Here is a 16,744-nt window from a genome sequence, read left to right on the forward strand (position 1 = left end):
ATCAAAGCATGTAATCACGGGTATTATATCAACATTATTTCATGATCAAAACATAACAATTATCACAGGCTAATAAATAATATAACTTGTACATAACTATATACCAGCCACAATGGGTCATGCATGTGTTATTCATAATGATATGGCAATGAAACAAATCATCCACAACATCATGTCCATAAATTCAAAAATAATATGAAAATCATCACATCATATTTAATGACACATATAACATGACCATTGATAATGAATATATGTAAAGCAACAACTTTAATCTTATAGCATAAAACAAGTAATAATGTGAAGTCTTACGCTATGAGAATGGAAATAGCAAACACTCCAACTTGGGATCAAAGAATCATCTTCAAAGGGTGATTTTGGTCTCTCGGGTTCATATTGTGTTTCCAAATTGAATAGGGATTCACGTGAGGTTAGGAAGCACTCATCCAAACTACAAAGGGATTGTACAAGGTGGCATAGTACTTTCTCCAGTTACCTACAATTTCAAGCATTAAGAGTTTTGGGAGTGAAAGGAAAAGTAACACTCTAAATCAAAAGGGGAAGGCCCTTGGCAAAGGAATTAGAGAAAGAGAAACTATAGATATAGTCAACAAATTGGAAATGATATATTAAATCATGAAGACAACACTTATGAAGCAAGATTCAAAGGGTGCATTTTCAAGATTTTGGTCTCTCGAGTTCATATTGTGTTTCCAAATTGAATAGGGATTCACGTGAGGTTAGGAAGCACTAATCCAAACTACAAAGAGATTGTACAAGGTGGCATAGTACTTTCTCCAGTGACCTACAATTTCAAGCATTAAGAGTTTTGGGAGTGAAAGGAAAAGTAACACTCTAAATCAAGAGGGGAAGGCCCTTGGCAAAGGAATTAGAGAAAGAGAAACTATAGATATAGTCAACAAATTGGAAATGATATATTAAATCATGAAGACAACACTTATGAAGAAAGATTCAAAAGACTGGAGAATTGTGTAGAAAAATTGCTTACAATTAAAATTAAATTGATGAAGTCAATAGAAGAAATTGTGATGATTTTAAAAAAAGTGAAGTCAATGTTCCTATGTCCTAGAGGAAGATAAAGAAGAAGAAGAGCCTCCACAAAGGCAAGAGGACACAGAACAAGAAAAGTCCAAGGGAATAAGGACATTTAAGATACATCCACCCTTTAAAAACATAGTAGAGTAAATCATTGAACAACTGGAGATGTAGAACCACATCCTTATGGAGATAAGAAAAAAGTTACATATATCGGATTGAAGATCTCTAAGTTGCATTAATATGGTGGCCACCCATGTGGAGTCTTCAAAGAAAAAAAGATGGCTACCAATCACCAATTGGGAAAATTTAAATCCATGATAAGAAGAAATTTCTACACAATACGTCATGAGCACAAGTAGAAAATAAAATGTTGGAGATGTATAAGCACATCACTATGGAGATAAGAAAAAAATTACGTATACCAAATTGAAGATCTCTAAGTTACATTCATATGGTGGGCCACCCATGCAAAGTCTTCAAAGAAAAATGATGGCTCCCAATCACCAATTGGGAAAATTCAAATCCATGATGAGAAGAAATTTCTACACATAGGACATGAGCACAAGTAGAAAATAAAATGCAATTTCAAAAAAAGCAAGGTCAAATCATCCAAGAATACACAACCAATGTTCTTCACATGGACATGGGGTATCCACATCAAGTCCCGTATATGTTATCTAGATATATTTGAAGATTAAAATTCCTGAGGGAGACCAATCACCAATTGGGAGGATTCAAATCCATGATGAGAAGAAATTTCTACAGAATAGGTCATGAGCACAAGTAGAAAATAAAATGGCAATTTTAAAAAAACAAACAAGGTCAAAACATCCAAGAATACACAACCAATTTACTTCACATATACATGGGGTATCTACATCAAGTCCTGTATATGTTATCTAGATATATTTGAGGATTGCAATTCCTAAGGAGGCAGATAAGTCATAATTCTTGCGCAAAGGATTTTCATGATGCTTTGGTAAAATTGGCAACTAGGCCAAACTCCATGTGGGTCATCTTATTTATGGCAGCGGATATTTTTCTGGGATCCCTCTCATCGAGAGGTGTAGGATTGATCTAAAGATCATCCGATTCCGATAAGTATTCATGGAGTTATGAATTTATTTGTGTTAATAGACAATTCGTCAAGGTAGGCCAGCGACCAAATAAACCCCACATGTGCTCAACATTTTAGTACAAAAGGAGATCACTTGAGAGTCATTTTACACACTTCACTCTTGATTTCTTTCCACTTGTTCTAGGTTTTAGTGGAAGAGAAATCTAAGAGAGGAAGCCCTAAAACGTCGAAGGTAAAGGAGCCCTAGTATGAAGCCCTAAACGCAGTCTCTACAAGCCCTAATGTAGTCCTAAGGAGGATGCCCTAATGTAGTCCTAAGAAGGAGGATCAACGCAGCTATGGAGGAGGTCTTAGCAGCCCTAGCCGCAGTCCTAGCAAGCCCTATCCTATGACAACTCTACACATCCATGTGTGGATATATATCTCTAAGTATAGCTCTGAAATCTGCGTGGAGAAGGAGGCTTCCCTAGACAGCGTGGAAGGGTTGTATGAACAGCGTATTTCTGAGGTAAGTTTAAGGGTTAGACAAATCTGTTTGGGGTTGTTTCAAGTGCAGATTTAGAGCAGGGATTGCAAGAGTCTTAGCTGTAGTTTGAAGGGCTAAAGGGACAACGTGGGGGAGCTTAAAGAACAGCTTGGTTTTTCTGTGGAGAGGCCGAGTTGTTGTAGGTTACAACGGGCTGCTTTGAGGATTGTTTAAGAGTCGTCTTGGGTTCAGATTGTTGGGTAAGGAAGGCCGCAAATCTAGAGGATAAAATTGTGTTGTTTAAGGGTTGTTTGGGTGGTGTATAAGGGAGCCGCAACTACAACTCGTTGTTGGGCTAGGCTGCAGGCCATAGCCAGCAGCGAGAGGCCATCTATGTGTTGCGTTTGAGGTAAAACAAGTAGATAAAGGCAGCATAGGAGTGGAGGCATATTCCCTTGTTAAACCATAGTCTTTTGAAGCGCTGATTGTTGAGTTGTGTGAAGGAATAGGGCTGTAGGTGATGCCCTAACCAGAGAGCAGCAATGTAGTGTGATGGGACAACAGTGCTAGCACCAATGGCATAGTGCAATGATGGCACAATTGGGAGAGCAAGTTGTGATGGGACAGCAACAAAACAATGGGACGACAAGCAAACATGGAATGGCAATGTCACTAACAGTGGGACAGCAGTATGCCATATGGTGCAGCTATGGCACATGGGACAGTTGTGGCAACATGGTGCAACAATGGCACATGGGACAGCAGTGGCAGCATAAGCTGCAACAGTATGATGTGTGCAGCATGGTGCAGCACGGTGAGGTGCAGCGTAATGACGAGATGCAACACAATGATAGGTGAAGGAGTCACCTTGGAGAATCAGTTGAAGCAGCATGTCTTCAACTGAGTTCAACTATCTCATGTATCATCTTCTTAGAGATTGTTGACTTACGTTGTAATTGTACTATCTCTCTCTCTGTGAACTATTGAAGACCATATAAGAAGAATTGATCAAGGGTTTCCCCACATTAAGGTTTGTCCCTGGCTAGCACCACATCTTGTGTCCTCTTGTCTTGGCTTGTCTTTTGTGATCTATATTTATGTTCTATCTGCAATTTACATTAATGCTGATGTGATTGCTAATTTGGAAAAGATATTGAGCTAACTGTGAAAATTGAAATAAATTGCTCCAAGCACAGAACATACCTAAAATTAACATGCTTCCATGAAAACAAGCTACATAGAGAATCAGAATAAGCAAAAGTTTGGAGCAATAAGCAATTTCAAAACAATATTTTTCAAAGGCATACACCTCAAGCATCCAAATTATTAGAATAATGCTATTTTAAAGTTTAATGCTCATTTATGTATTTTATTCGGATAAGATCGTTTGTGATCTTATTAGCAATTTCTTATTAGAAACTTCTTGTTTCTATTTCCTAGTAGAAACTTGTTGTTTCTGTAAATACATTTGAATTATTTATTTGAGCTTCATTGCTCGTTGTAAATCAATTCAATTCATTCATTCATTATGGTATCAGAGCTTGGGTATTTTTTTTCGAAATATTTTTTCATTGTTTGAAAAATTTTGTGCTTCATTTCGAAATTGTCTGAAATTTTTTTTTACTGGGCATCACAATTCTGAGCCGCAGTTTTTTAATTGGGTGTCGCGTTTGTTTTCCGCTGGAGTTCGAGAGGCCTTGGCAAACACCACGGGAGCCTTCTGAGGGTTTTCAAGTTACCGACGTAAAACTCTTCCGTCTTTGCTCAAAATTCCTCGACCTTTTCCTTCGTAGAGGGTTTTGACATTGCTAAAACAGATGCTTCAGGAGTGGCCACCGCAAGGGTTTGAAGGTACAGCTTGCACAAATTCGTTGAAAGATAACTTGCCTTGAAGTTCTTCGGCCGTGAAATGCTCTTCGTGTAAAGATCGACTTCGGATTTTTTTTTGTGGACACGGATAACGAAATTGCCCGGGTACGCACAATTAATCTGACCTGTCACCCCTCAGAAATTTGTGCTTCTTGCTAGGGTCGATGGCTCATTCTCTTTAGAGTCGTCAAGACAAGAGGTCGAGTTCAGCCAAGGCTAAGTTGTGGGAGCCGTAATTGGCTATCCCTAATTCTGCCGCAGAAGGGATTGACGTCATCTACTTCGGGCGGAGTTATAACTGACTGGGACGATTTTCTCCGCATAGCAGCACTGACACCGATTGACTGGAATCGTGGCTACCTCTGCTGAGTTTATTTTTGCAGCGCATGCCAAGCACGCAGAGGACAACGAGTTCTTGTTACACGCAGCACAAGGAATCGAATCGTAGCAACTGAATCCGTGGGGGATCGAGAACCTGGCACGAGTCACTTAATCAGAGCCAAGAATCCAGTCTTCCATGAACGAACAAAGCATGTGGAAACCCATTCTCACTACATTCGACAACTTGTTGAAGACGCATCCATTCAGTTGCTGTATGTTCCCACAACGGAGCAGCCAGCAGACATCTCCACCAAGCCCCTTGGTCCTGATAAGTTTGTAAAATTTAGGGGGTCTATAGATGTTGTAAATAGATTAAGCATTAAGGGAGGGTATTAGAATAATGTTATTTTAGAGTTTAATGCTCATTTATATATTTTATTCGGATAAGATCGTTTGTGATCTTATTAGCAGTTTCTTATTAGAAACTTGTTGTTTCTATTTCCTAGTAGAAACTTGCTGTTTTTGTAAATACATTTGTATTATTTATTTGAGCTTCATTGCTCATTGTAAATCAATTCAATTCATTCATTCATTACAAATACCCAAAACATCATTGCAAATATTGTAGCATTGCTTGACATTCGGAAGCTCCATCAGCAAGCAACGATCACTCAAGATTAAAGGGAAGAAATTGAATGCAATTTTGACGTGTAAAATTGGCATGTTTGGCCTTGAAATCAACCCCAAATATGCAAGTATTAAAAATGAGCATGTATAGATAAAATCAGGCAAGTATGTGAAAAGGAATTAATAACAAGCAAAAGAAAATCAATCTTGAAAAACAAATAGAAATCGGCTAGCAAAGAGCAAGAGAAATCTCCCAGTGAACAAAAATCAGCCTTACAGGTGCAAAAACAACAAGGAAAAGTCTTCCAATCGAAGATTAAGATCAGAGGTTATCGACTCTTATTGATCCCATTTATTAGAAATATCTAATTTCCAAATCATTGGTGCAGCAACTTGGCTTGGAGACTCATGCCTATCTTCAGACATGTTTATCATATGACAGTGTTAAATAAATATAAGTTCAGATTTGCTACTATTTCCGAGTATATCAATAAAATCAAATGTGATGTGCCATTAGTCATAATTCTGTTTTATGATGCTTCCAAGAAAACAAGCTATATAGAACTAGGGGGTGCCATTGGATCAAGATAAGCAATTTCGAAAACAAATTACAATCGCATGTTTTTGGAAGGCAAGAAAACACATGTAAGCTTCTCAATCATGCAGAGACTCAAAACATCATTGTGAGCCTTGTAGCATTGATGGATATAAAAAGATGACATGTTGGAAGCTCCATCCTCATGCCCATCTAAAAAATAAAAACAAAGAAGAAATTTTAAGCAATTTAGAGGTGCAAAACTTACATTTATGGACCTAAAACCAACCCCATATATGCAAAATAAATAAATAAGCAATTTCAAGCATGAAAAATCAGCTATGGCTGAAGAAAGATCAGTCATGTATGAGCAAGAAAACCTATGAACAAGCCAAAAAAAACAGTGTTGAAAAAGAAAAATAAATCAGCTAGTAATGACCAATATAAATCTGCCAATGAGGAACAAAAATCAAGCTTGATAAAATCAAAAACTAAGGGAAAAAGAAAAAATAATTGAGGAAAGACAAATACTCATCTTACCAAAGGCTTGAATAATCGACTCTTCTTACTGAAGGCATTGACTCTTGTTGATCACAATTTTGCGAAAAAATTGATTTCCAAATCATTGGTGCAAAAACTTGGCTTGGAAACTCATGCCTATCCTTGAGCACTCACCTTGGATTGGTTGATCAAAGACACCAATATGCAAGTGACAGAAATGTGAGTTCAGATTTTCTATTATTTCCAGGTATATTGATGAAAACAAATGTGATGTTGTGCCATTAGTCATAATTCTTCTCCAAGGAATTTAGATGATGCTTCCATGAAAAAGTATATGGAGATGACAAGTAAGCAAAACGTATGAAGCAATTTTGAACAAAAAATTACAACTAAAAAAAAAATTAAGGCAAGAAAATGCATTTGCAACATCTCATGCATGTAGAGACCCAAAACATCATTACAAGCACTGCATCATCAACAAACTCAGAAAGGAGAAAATAAAAACAAAGATGTGAAGCCAGGAATGACCGCTCAAGTTGGAGGTGAAGCAATTGAATGCAATTTAGAGGTGTAAAATTGGCATGCCCAGCCCCAAAATCAAAGCTAAATATGCAAATTAATAGTTGCAAGTATTAAAAATCAGTCATGTATGTGCAAGAGGATCTATCCACAAGCAAAATAAAATCAGTCTTGAAAGAGAAAAACAAATCATCTAGAAATGAGCAAGAGAAATCTGCCCAATAGTGAACAAAAATCAGCCTTACAGATGGAAAAGGAAGGGAAAGAAAAAAATTGAAGAGGAAAGAGAAACACTTTTCCTACCAAAGCTTTAGATCACAAATAAGATGTCGACTCTTTGATCCCATTTCTAAGATAATTTGATTTCCAAATCATTGGTGCAACAACTTGGCTTGGAGTCTCATGCCCATTCCCAAACATATCCATTGGATTCGAAAATCAAAGACACCAATATGCAAGTGACAAAGAAATACATGTTTATATTTAATACTACTTAAGTATACTGATGAAATTGAATGTCAGGTTGTGTCATTAGGTGCCAATCAAGCCAGAAGGTTGGTAACTGTGAGTAAAAAGTTCTTGTAATGGTGTTAAGATCCAAACAAGGAGGAAGCATAAAAGGAAAATTGTTGAAACTTGAAAGGACATGAGCATAGATCAAGATGTTTCAAGGTATGTTAGTGCAAGCACACTTTGTGATATAAGCAAACCAACGACCTCCCTCTTGGGATTGTATACACCGTTACACCTTCCTTCTAGAACACAAAACACATTTCCATGGATTTCTCGGGAGATTTGCCAAGGACAAAGAGTGCAAATGACTATTTTATAGTGGCAATGGATAGATTCAATAAGTGTTTGCTCTTACTCATTGTAAGAAGAGCATCAAAGCCCAAAAGACAACTGAAAAATTCCTTGAGAAGGTGTGGATACAAATCCACTCATTCCATACCCAAGTAAATGGATACACAAAAATTGTAAACACAATACTTGTTCATTTATTGAGGGGATATAATCACAAGCATCCCAAAACATGGGATGAAAGCTTACATTCAACACGTGAACACAATAAGGCAGTTCAATCATCTACTCACATGAGACCATTTGAAGTTTGTTGTCAATTCCTTCCACAATCACCAATTGACATGGCAAGACAAGCAAATTAAAGTTACAAATATACGAAATTATCTCTCAAAATGAAAATGATATATTGGGCAACACTTTCAATGAAAAGAAATTCAAAAGTATAAATTTAACGTAGAAATCACAAAGAAGAAATTCATAAACTGAAGAAATACAAGTAAATTTAGTATATTCATAAATTGGAAAAATACAATATTAATTACCATGCTCATTATTGATATTCTTGCATAATGAAGATAGAGATTATCATGAATTGGGTGATCACTAAGACCATAATTAGAGAGAGAAGAGTTATAACTTGAGAGATTGTGATCCTTAGGGTGGTTGAGTAATTACGCAATTTTATAGCATTAGCTCTTCTCATTGTTCTATTTAAATATAAACTTCTCGAGCTAATATGGTCTCCACTAAAAGATACATCGTCATTTTGTCAGTCTAGATAATGGAGAATCAAGGCTCCTCAAAATTTTGTTCCAAGAATGTAATCCATTTAAGAGTGAGCTCCATTTTGGATTGCAGGTTTTTGTGGAGTGGTTTTTGAGAGATTGAATTCGGATAATCCACAGTGTTCATCTTTTTCTTTATGTCGACGTTTCGAGCCTAGAGCAAGACTAATCATCAGGACTTGATATACAGAGAAGAGCTCCATTTTGAATTACTTCAATGGAAGGGTGCTTGTTAATTTGTTGATCAAACACTAGATTCGGGTGGGGGCTTTGCACCCATCCTCACTCTAACCAAAGGTTTCTTCCTAGATTTCTTCCTATTTTAGTTCAATGACTCAATACTCAACGGTCAACCCATATGCATGAAATTGCATGAAATCGTGTTTGAGGCCCACAAACTATTGATTTTTCAATTGAAAAAATTGTCCACCTACCTTGCCTAGTATAGGTGGATTTCCCATGCCTTTTGATGAAGTTATGGCTTGCCCTCGAGCAGATAGCATCCCCTCTAATGGAAGTTATCTACCATTCGCCGTAATGATTTTCCCACCCTCTGCCTCAATATGAGGCAATGTTAGCAAAACCAAATAGTTCACCAAGCAAGTAAACCCCCCAACCAGTGAAAATTGGACCGAAACCAAAAAAAACAAACCAAAAAATCTGGTTGGCCAGAGAATATATAAAATATTCAAAAATTAAAGAAAAATGTATATATTCATGTGCATCCCTATGAATCCATACCATTTATATACAAATATGCAAAAGTTCTCAATTATACAAGGGTGCATATAACCAAAATAATATTGAGTGCAATCCATCTCTAAACCAAAAATGATGACCTCTAGCATCCAAAAAAAGACATGTTGCAACAAATACCGACATATCATCAAAATCATTGCATTAAGATAAGAGAGACAAAGCTTAAAATGTCAATTCAAGATGAACCTAAAACATGGAAAATGGGCAATGTGTACCATTCACTAATCAATAATAGTGGGATATTAAAACTAAAATTGTAACCACTATCTAACATTGTCTTATTTCACACATGTCATCGTTTATCCCAACATCTATTTTTGCTCTCAAATCATGGATCATTGTAGATGTGACCATTTATGACCTAGGTCAACCAAGAAGTGGCTTTGCCTTCCCAAACCTCTTCCACCCCAAAGCTCCTAGGCAATGAAAATAGATGTAACTCATACAAGTATTTCCAGGATGGTATCTACTTATGCAAATCTTCATTAAATGTATCCTATGCGTTTTCTAAATGTTCACTTTATTCATTAACGAAGTGAACATTTTTTAATTCCAATGATTTTTAATTAATAAAGTGACTAAAGTGGATCACTTAATGATTTAATTAAAAGAGAGTCATTGATTTCACGATTAGATCAAAACCATTAAAGATTAGGTTTTTGGCTTATGCCAAAGTCATAAGAGAAAAGTTATAAAAGAAAGAGAGGACAAACGACAAAGGCACACAAAGAGCATTCATTTCACAAGTCACATGAGTGAAGAAAAAAATCAAAGGTCTGATTTTTAGCCATTAGCAAGGAGTTTTAGCAATAGTTCAGCAAAAAGAAGACATCCAATCAATAGCAAGGAGAATTGCAGTCGTACAACCCAGCAAAGGAGGACATACAGTGATTTGTACAGATTCGTACAGTCGTACGGATTGCAGAGTAGGCCGAACAAATTGCAACGCAGACCACGCATTTCGTGTAGATATGCCTTGATTTTTGTGCAAACTAAAAAATTTCCAAGTTTATTATTTGTTTGTTAATTTCTCAAAGCCATTTTCCATGTAAGGGAGCTCTTGCAAAAGTTCTAAATATATTTTGAATGATGAACTATTCTAGAAGAGCATAAATAATTGTGCATTATGTGATTGCTTTTCTTGTTTTCAATGATGAACTAATCTAGAAGAGCAAAAATAATTGTGCATTGTGTGTGATTGTGTTTCTCGTTTTCCACTAAATGCAAGAGTTAACAATTCCAACTAGATCTGATCTACTTGCTTAGAAAGTTGGTTTTAGGATAATTTAACATAGTGCCAGAGGTTTTGTTTTGGGAGAAAAGTAGATCTATTATTTTCCAAGTTACTTTAACAAGCTTGAGAGATAGAGCTCAGAACAACCATGTTTGTAACCGATGTGAAAGTTGAGGATCAGCTTGATGGGGCTTTGAATTTCTTGCCATGGAAAGCAAGAATCTTAATGATCTTTAAGGACAATACTTGTGGGAATCTATGTCCGACCCTCTTGCTCAAACATAGGCCTTAGGGAGCATGCAGGCACCAACAATAGTAGACCCTATAGTGAAGGTAGCATGGGATAAGGACATAAAGGAAAAGAGCGTCATCATTTACACTATTATGGATCATCTAATTCCACATGTTGCAAAAAGACCAACTACAAGGAGATATTTGATGTCGTAGTATAACTTTTTCAAAGTGATAACATGAGTCAAAAAAAGATTCTCAAAACTAAGCTCAGAGTGCAAAATGAAACCCTCCAACAATGTGACCAACTGCCTTATGAGAATCACCCAAATCCATGACCAACGTGCAATTATTGGAGAGGATGTACTAGATGCAAAGCTAGTGAATGTTGCTCTGAATGGGTTCACCGAGGCTTGGGAACCATTCATCATGGGCATTTGTGCCCAAAAGTATCTTCCCAAGTGGAAGAGACTTTGGGATGACTACATCCAAGAGGATACTCGTAAAGAGTCCAGGAACAGCGAGCAGAGAGGAGCAACAAATGAAAACTTGGTTCTGGTCCGTGAGATGAAGAAGACCAAAGGGAAATTTTTCAGCAAAAAGGGTGACAATTGTTGAAGAATGTAACTAGTGTCAATCTTCATAATTGTATTTCATTCATGATGTGTTGTCTTTGTCAAAAGAAAAAGAAAAAATAAATTTTATTATAAATAAAATTGACTTATTAAAGCATGGGTTTCATGCTTGGGTCAATTACTTATAGGTCAAAGCCTCAATTGCAGGCTTCTAGGGTTTATGTCAAATGTCCTTGTCCATGTCACATTGTAAAAGACCCTTCTTGGGATTTATTTGTCAAGAAAGAAATTTATTTTATGTAAAATCAGAGTCTCCTAGGCCTCCCCCAAGTACGCCTCAAAGAAGGGACACGTCAGTGTAATTGAAGGGCAGAAACTCTTATATAAAGGCAGCAACTCGAAGCCACTCATCAAGTTTGATCTGCAACTTCTGGGGCCAGAAAAACTGTGAAATTCAAGGAAGAAGAAGAAAGGGTTAGCAAAGGAGGAGGAGGTCTCTATGAAGCACAAGAAGTTGAAATTCTCCCTCTCTCTCACGTGTGAAGCTGCTAGGTTGTTGGACGGGTCGAAATTGTAGTAATGAAGTTGGGCCAAAATTCTGTGTTGTTAGGGGTCGAAATCTCTAGGTTGTTGTTGGGCTAAAGTTGTTGGACAAGAAGAGACTACTAAAGATTGTTGAATTTAATTGGAAGGTTGATTTGGTGGAGGAGGTCTGTTGGTCTTAGGTCTTGGTCTATCACATTTTGAATCTACTGAAGGAAGAGTTTTTTACTAGGCTTTCCCCTATAAACGGGTTTTGGCCCTGGCAAAGTGCCTACATCTAGTGTACTTTATCTTCGTGTTTTGCTTTTGGTAATTGCTTGATGAAACCAAGATAAAAGAACATAAGAAAGATGATAAGAACTCAAAGATATCAGAAATAATTATCAACAAGAGAAAAGATTTTTTCCTTTCCGATTTTCTAACAACAATGAGGGCTAGGCAAAAGAGAAATATGAGCAAGATCAAAGGGAAGTCACAGAAAGTTGCAACAACATTAGAGAAACGGTTGAGCGAACTTGCTTCCATGTTCGAGAGTAACGTTTTCAAGCATGTCTTACCTTTTTACCAATGTTATTGCTAGAAACCCCTGGTACTTGCACAATGGTACCTACTGCCTCAAAGGCTAGAGAGATATTTAGTAGATTTGCATAGAACGACTCAGAGACATATTAAGCTTGGCAATGATGCCAAGTATGTAGTGAGGGGGCAAGGGATAGTTTAGTTCTAGCATGAGTCAGGAGGGTCCTTTCATGCGCAAGAGGTACTCATGGAGAAAGGTTATGAGGTCAATTTCCGAAGGGGGCAAGTGTTCATTTTATCTAGTGTTTATCTATCAAAACTCGTAGCCCATCAAGGGATAAAGGAAAGAGGAGTTGGTACTTTGCAAGTAAATCAAATATTAAAAAAATAGATGACTTGCATCAAAAATCAGTTGTTAAGATACCATGGATCATGTCAATGCCATTGATCTTTAAATAGAACATATGACAATACAAAATAGGTAAAACTCAAAGAATGCCTCGAGGATGAGAAATGGTTCAACAATGACTATGCATTGGAACTAGACTTTTAGCCCTTCAATTCATCATTTCCCCATACGACAAGGCCCTCATCAATTGGCAATGGAGCCCATTTTTTTTAAGATGATATCCATCACGAAAGCTTTTTCATGATGCACAAAGCATGAATCCCTTGTTGGATTTATTGCAAATGTGCAATTAGCGTGGCAATGTTTCAAATGTTGAGAGATCTAGCACCACATAATGATAAAGAAAGAAACAAAGCATTCTTTCTTCTTGAGGTTATCAAATATATACAAGTTTTACAGGTAAATGTCTAGAAGAATGAAACAACAAAGTAGTAATGGAATCAAGAAAGGATGAATATTATGGTTTACAACTTGTGCAAGAAGAGACCATGGCATGGAGAAGTAACTTTAGATGGCCCGCCAATTGTTTGGCATTCTGTCACACTCAAATGAAAACAAAGAAGTTAGCGATATCAACTAGGTCTTGTTTTCTCTGCGAATTGTGCGTTTAAAATGAACTTATAGCAACAATTTTAATGGTGGGGACCGGTTTGGAGAATAGGAGTCAAAAACTTTTGGGGGCCAATTTGATGCCTTAAATGATGTTTTTTTGGGAGTAAAACTCTATGTGACGTTATTCTACACTTGAAGAGTTTTCAACAATGCAAAAATTGTGTCGATTGGAATTCGAATGAAAAAAGCATGCCTCCCAATAGACCTATTGTTACTTGCCACCATAATTTGAGAGGATGCCACGTCAACTCCCCTTACTCATGGAAAAGGGGCTAGCCACATCGGGACTATAAAGAAGACTCTAGAAGGGTCGAGTTGCAACTCATGTTGACGATTGATGGGTCACATTTAACCCCTAGTTTGCTCAGGTAGTGTTACAACTAAGCCACTAGGAGGAAAAGGGGTTCCATTCTATTCCAATGCATTTTTGTTCCGTAGTAGAGTAGAGTAGATGGGAGTTGATATAGAGAGAGAAAAACGCAAGGTGTTTGTCTTCTCTAACAACCCACAGGCCATAAGTCTCAAGTAACTCCATACAAAGTGCCTACAGCTTTGTATTTGCATCATTTCCATTCAGACAAAAGACAACAATGCAACCTCAACTTCCAATTTAGTTTTCTCCCAAAACGATTTACCAAATCATATCTTGGTATTCACGATGATTAGTGTGTGATTGTATTTCATTGCTCTCTATTTTTTGCAAATTACCTGTTGCAAGCATAAGCAAAAAAATAGTAATTAATAAATCCATACAACTAAGGAAATTATTCCTCATTGTATAGATTTCAAATTTCAGTCTTTTTTTATCAAATATGTCATGACAAATTGTCTAGTGGAATATCCACGGCGGTTTACAGATCAACATAAAACTCCACTTAATGACACTTCAAGGCAATATAGCCAGAATGTTGAACATTTAGAGAAGAGCGTTGACCTTGGGATGGATCCAACATTGTTGATGATCACCTCTTCTCCCTCCAAAGCCTGAAACATTGGTCATTGAGGCTAGTATGTTGGCTAGAAAGAGGATGTTCCCCATAGATAACACGCCCTAGGCTACCATTGCACCTTCTAGATGGACATTGCCCTATTCTTGGACCAATTTGATGATGATGATGATGATGACTTGAGATCCTTCTGCAAGGGATGGTACACCTTTTAGGATGATGACATCATGCCCTAAGCTTGGGACATCACCCTCATCAGAACTAGAGTGATTACGTGGGGTCTGATTGATGACAACTTGATGATGAGGAGGATTTTACTTGATTGTACATTTGTTGATGAGGAGATGGTTTGGAGTGAGGAGCAATCTTTTGATCCATCCTTGGAACACTTTTAATGGAGATCTTCAACATTGAAAGATTATGTCACCCTTGGAGGACCTTTTTCTCACATGTGGCCTAAAATGAGGCCTTTAATATGTTTTGTTATTGAGATAGCTATCTTTTAGGTCGACTTATTACACATTTAACTTGTAAACGCTTTAAATATTATTTCTAGGGTTTTTAGTCTAATTTTTCCCTAAAGCGACTTCGTTTCCCTCAGATAGATAGAGGGAAGTCGACTTAGGAGGATCATTGTAACACATGCTCATTATTTATTTTGGGAAAGAGTGCACACTAGTTTCTCTTGTCTCTTGAATGCAATGGATCACTAAACAATAGTGAATTAGCTTGGGGAGGATAAATTGCTTGGAGGGATATTGTCTTGGATTGATGAAGTAATGCTATAGTGAATTGTGTAATTTTATTATGAGTATTTTCTTCCATTTTGCAATGTTGTAGAATTAAGATTTCTATTAGTCTTTCCTAATATGTTGGATATTTCGTGGATCTAAAATCTCCTTTGCAATATCTATCACCTAGATCCATCAAGGAAACTTAGAATAGCATTCCTTGACCTTAAATCTCCAATTAATTGAAAATCGTTAGGTTTTCTTACGAGGCTTTCTTTGTCATACTCCAACCAACGTCTTCCATCTTTGACCTTGCGTTTTTTCTTGACTCCATATACCCAAGATTGATAACGCATTAGCCTTTGTGTGCCATTCTTTCAAAAAAAAAAAAAAACTTTTCATGGTAAACTAGGGTTAGGTTACAACAAAATCTGCATCCAATAAGATAAAATACCTTAGACATCATAGTCCTAGGGTTAGGATTTGCATCTCTTAAATTGAAAAAGGAAAAAAAAATCATTTTTATGAATTTTTCAACCATAATTTTAGGGCTTACATTTAGGGTTTAATAAAACTAAGGAAAATGGTAATTAATAAATCCATAAAACCAAGGAAAATTAACCCTCGTTGTATAGATTTCAGATTTCAATCTTTTTTTATCAATTCTGTCATGACAAATTGTCTAGTGGAACATCCACTGCAGTTTATAGATCAACATAAAACTCCACTCAATGTCACTTCAGGGCACTATAGCCAAAATGTTGAACATTTAGTGAAGAGCATTGACCTTCGGATGGATCCAGCATTGATGATGATCACCTCTTCTCCCTCCAAAACCTGAAACATTGATCATTGATGCTAAGATGTTGGCTAGAAAGAGAATGTTCCCCAGAGATAGCACGCCCTAGGCTAGCATTGCACCTTAAGGGAAATTACCTTATTCTTGCACCAGTTTGATGATGATGATGATGACTTGAGATCCTTTTGCAAGGGATGGTAAACCATTTTGGATAATGACATCATGCCCTAAGCTTGGGACATCACCCTCATCAAAACTAGAGTGATGAGGTGGAGTTCGATTAGTGACAACTTGATGATGATGAGGATTTTACTTGATTGCACATTTGTCAATGAGGAGATGGTTTGAAGTGAGGAGAAATCTTTTGATCCATCCTTGGAACACTTTTTATGGAGATCTTCAACATTGAAAGATAATGTCACCCTTGGAGGACCTTTTTCTCACATGTGGCCTAAAAGGAGGCCTTTTATTATGTTTTGCTATTGAGATCAGTGTTGCCGATTTTTACCGATTTTTTCCGATTTCAAACCCTCGCCGATTTAATCTCGATCGCGATGTTAGCAAAATTGACTGAGATAGCTATCTTTTAGGTAGACTTTATGGCATATTTAACTTGTAAACACTTAAAATATTATTTTTAGGGGTTTTAGTCTAATTTTTCCCTAAAGTGACTTGCTTTCCCGTGGATAAATAGAGGGAAATCGATTTGGGAGGATCATTGTAACACATGCTCATTATTTCTCTTAGGAGAGAGTGCGCACTAGTTTCTCTTGTCTCTTGGATGCAACGGATCACTAAAGGATAGTGAATTGGCTTGGGGA

General features: G+C 36.9%; 1 long non-coding RNA gene across 3 annotated transcripts in view; it reads right to left on the minus strand.

The window, feature by feature from the left end:
- Window positions 1–6,146: 6,146 nt before the first annotated feature.
- LOC149178308 (uncharacterized) overlaps window positions 6,147–16,744 on the minus strand; it is a 43,952-nt gene continuing 33,354 nt past the window's right edge. The window contains exon 3 of one of the 3 annotated variants that reach the window (XR_016258178.1): window positions 6,147–6,168. This is a non-coding gene — a long non-coding RNA (uncharacterized LOC149178308). Of the gene's footprint in view, window positions 6,169–7,787; window positions 8,100–9,094; window positions 9,118–16,744 lie in introns of those variants that run through there. The other 2 variants (XR_016258174.1, XR_016258179.1) reach the window with 2 other exon arrangements.

The sequence above is a fragment of the Pinus tabuliformis genome, chromosome 4_1, assembly GCF_031772625.1.
Source record: "Pinus tabuliformis cultivar Carrire ecotype Pingquan chromosome 4_1, CPIR1, whole genome shotgun sequence".
Classification (NCBI taxonomy): domain Eukaryota; kingdom Viridiplantae; phylum Streptophyta; class Pinopsida; order Pinales; family Pinaceae; genus Pinus; species Pinus tabuliformis.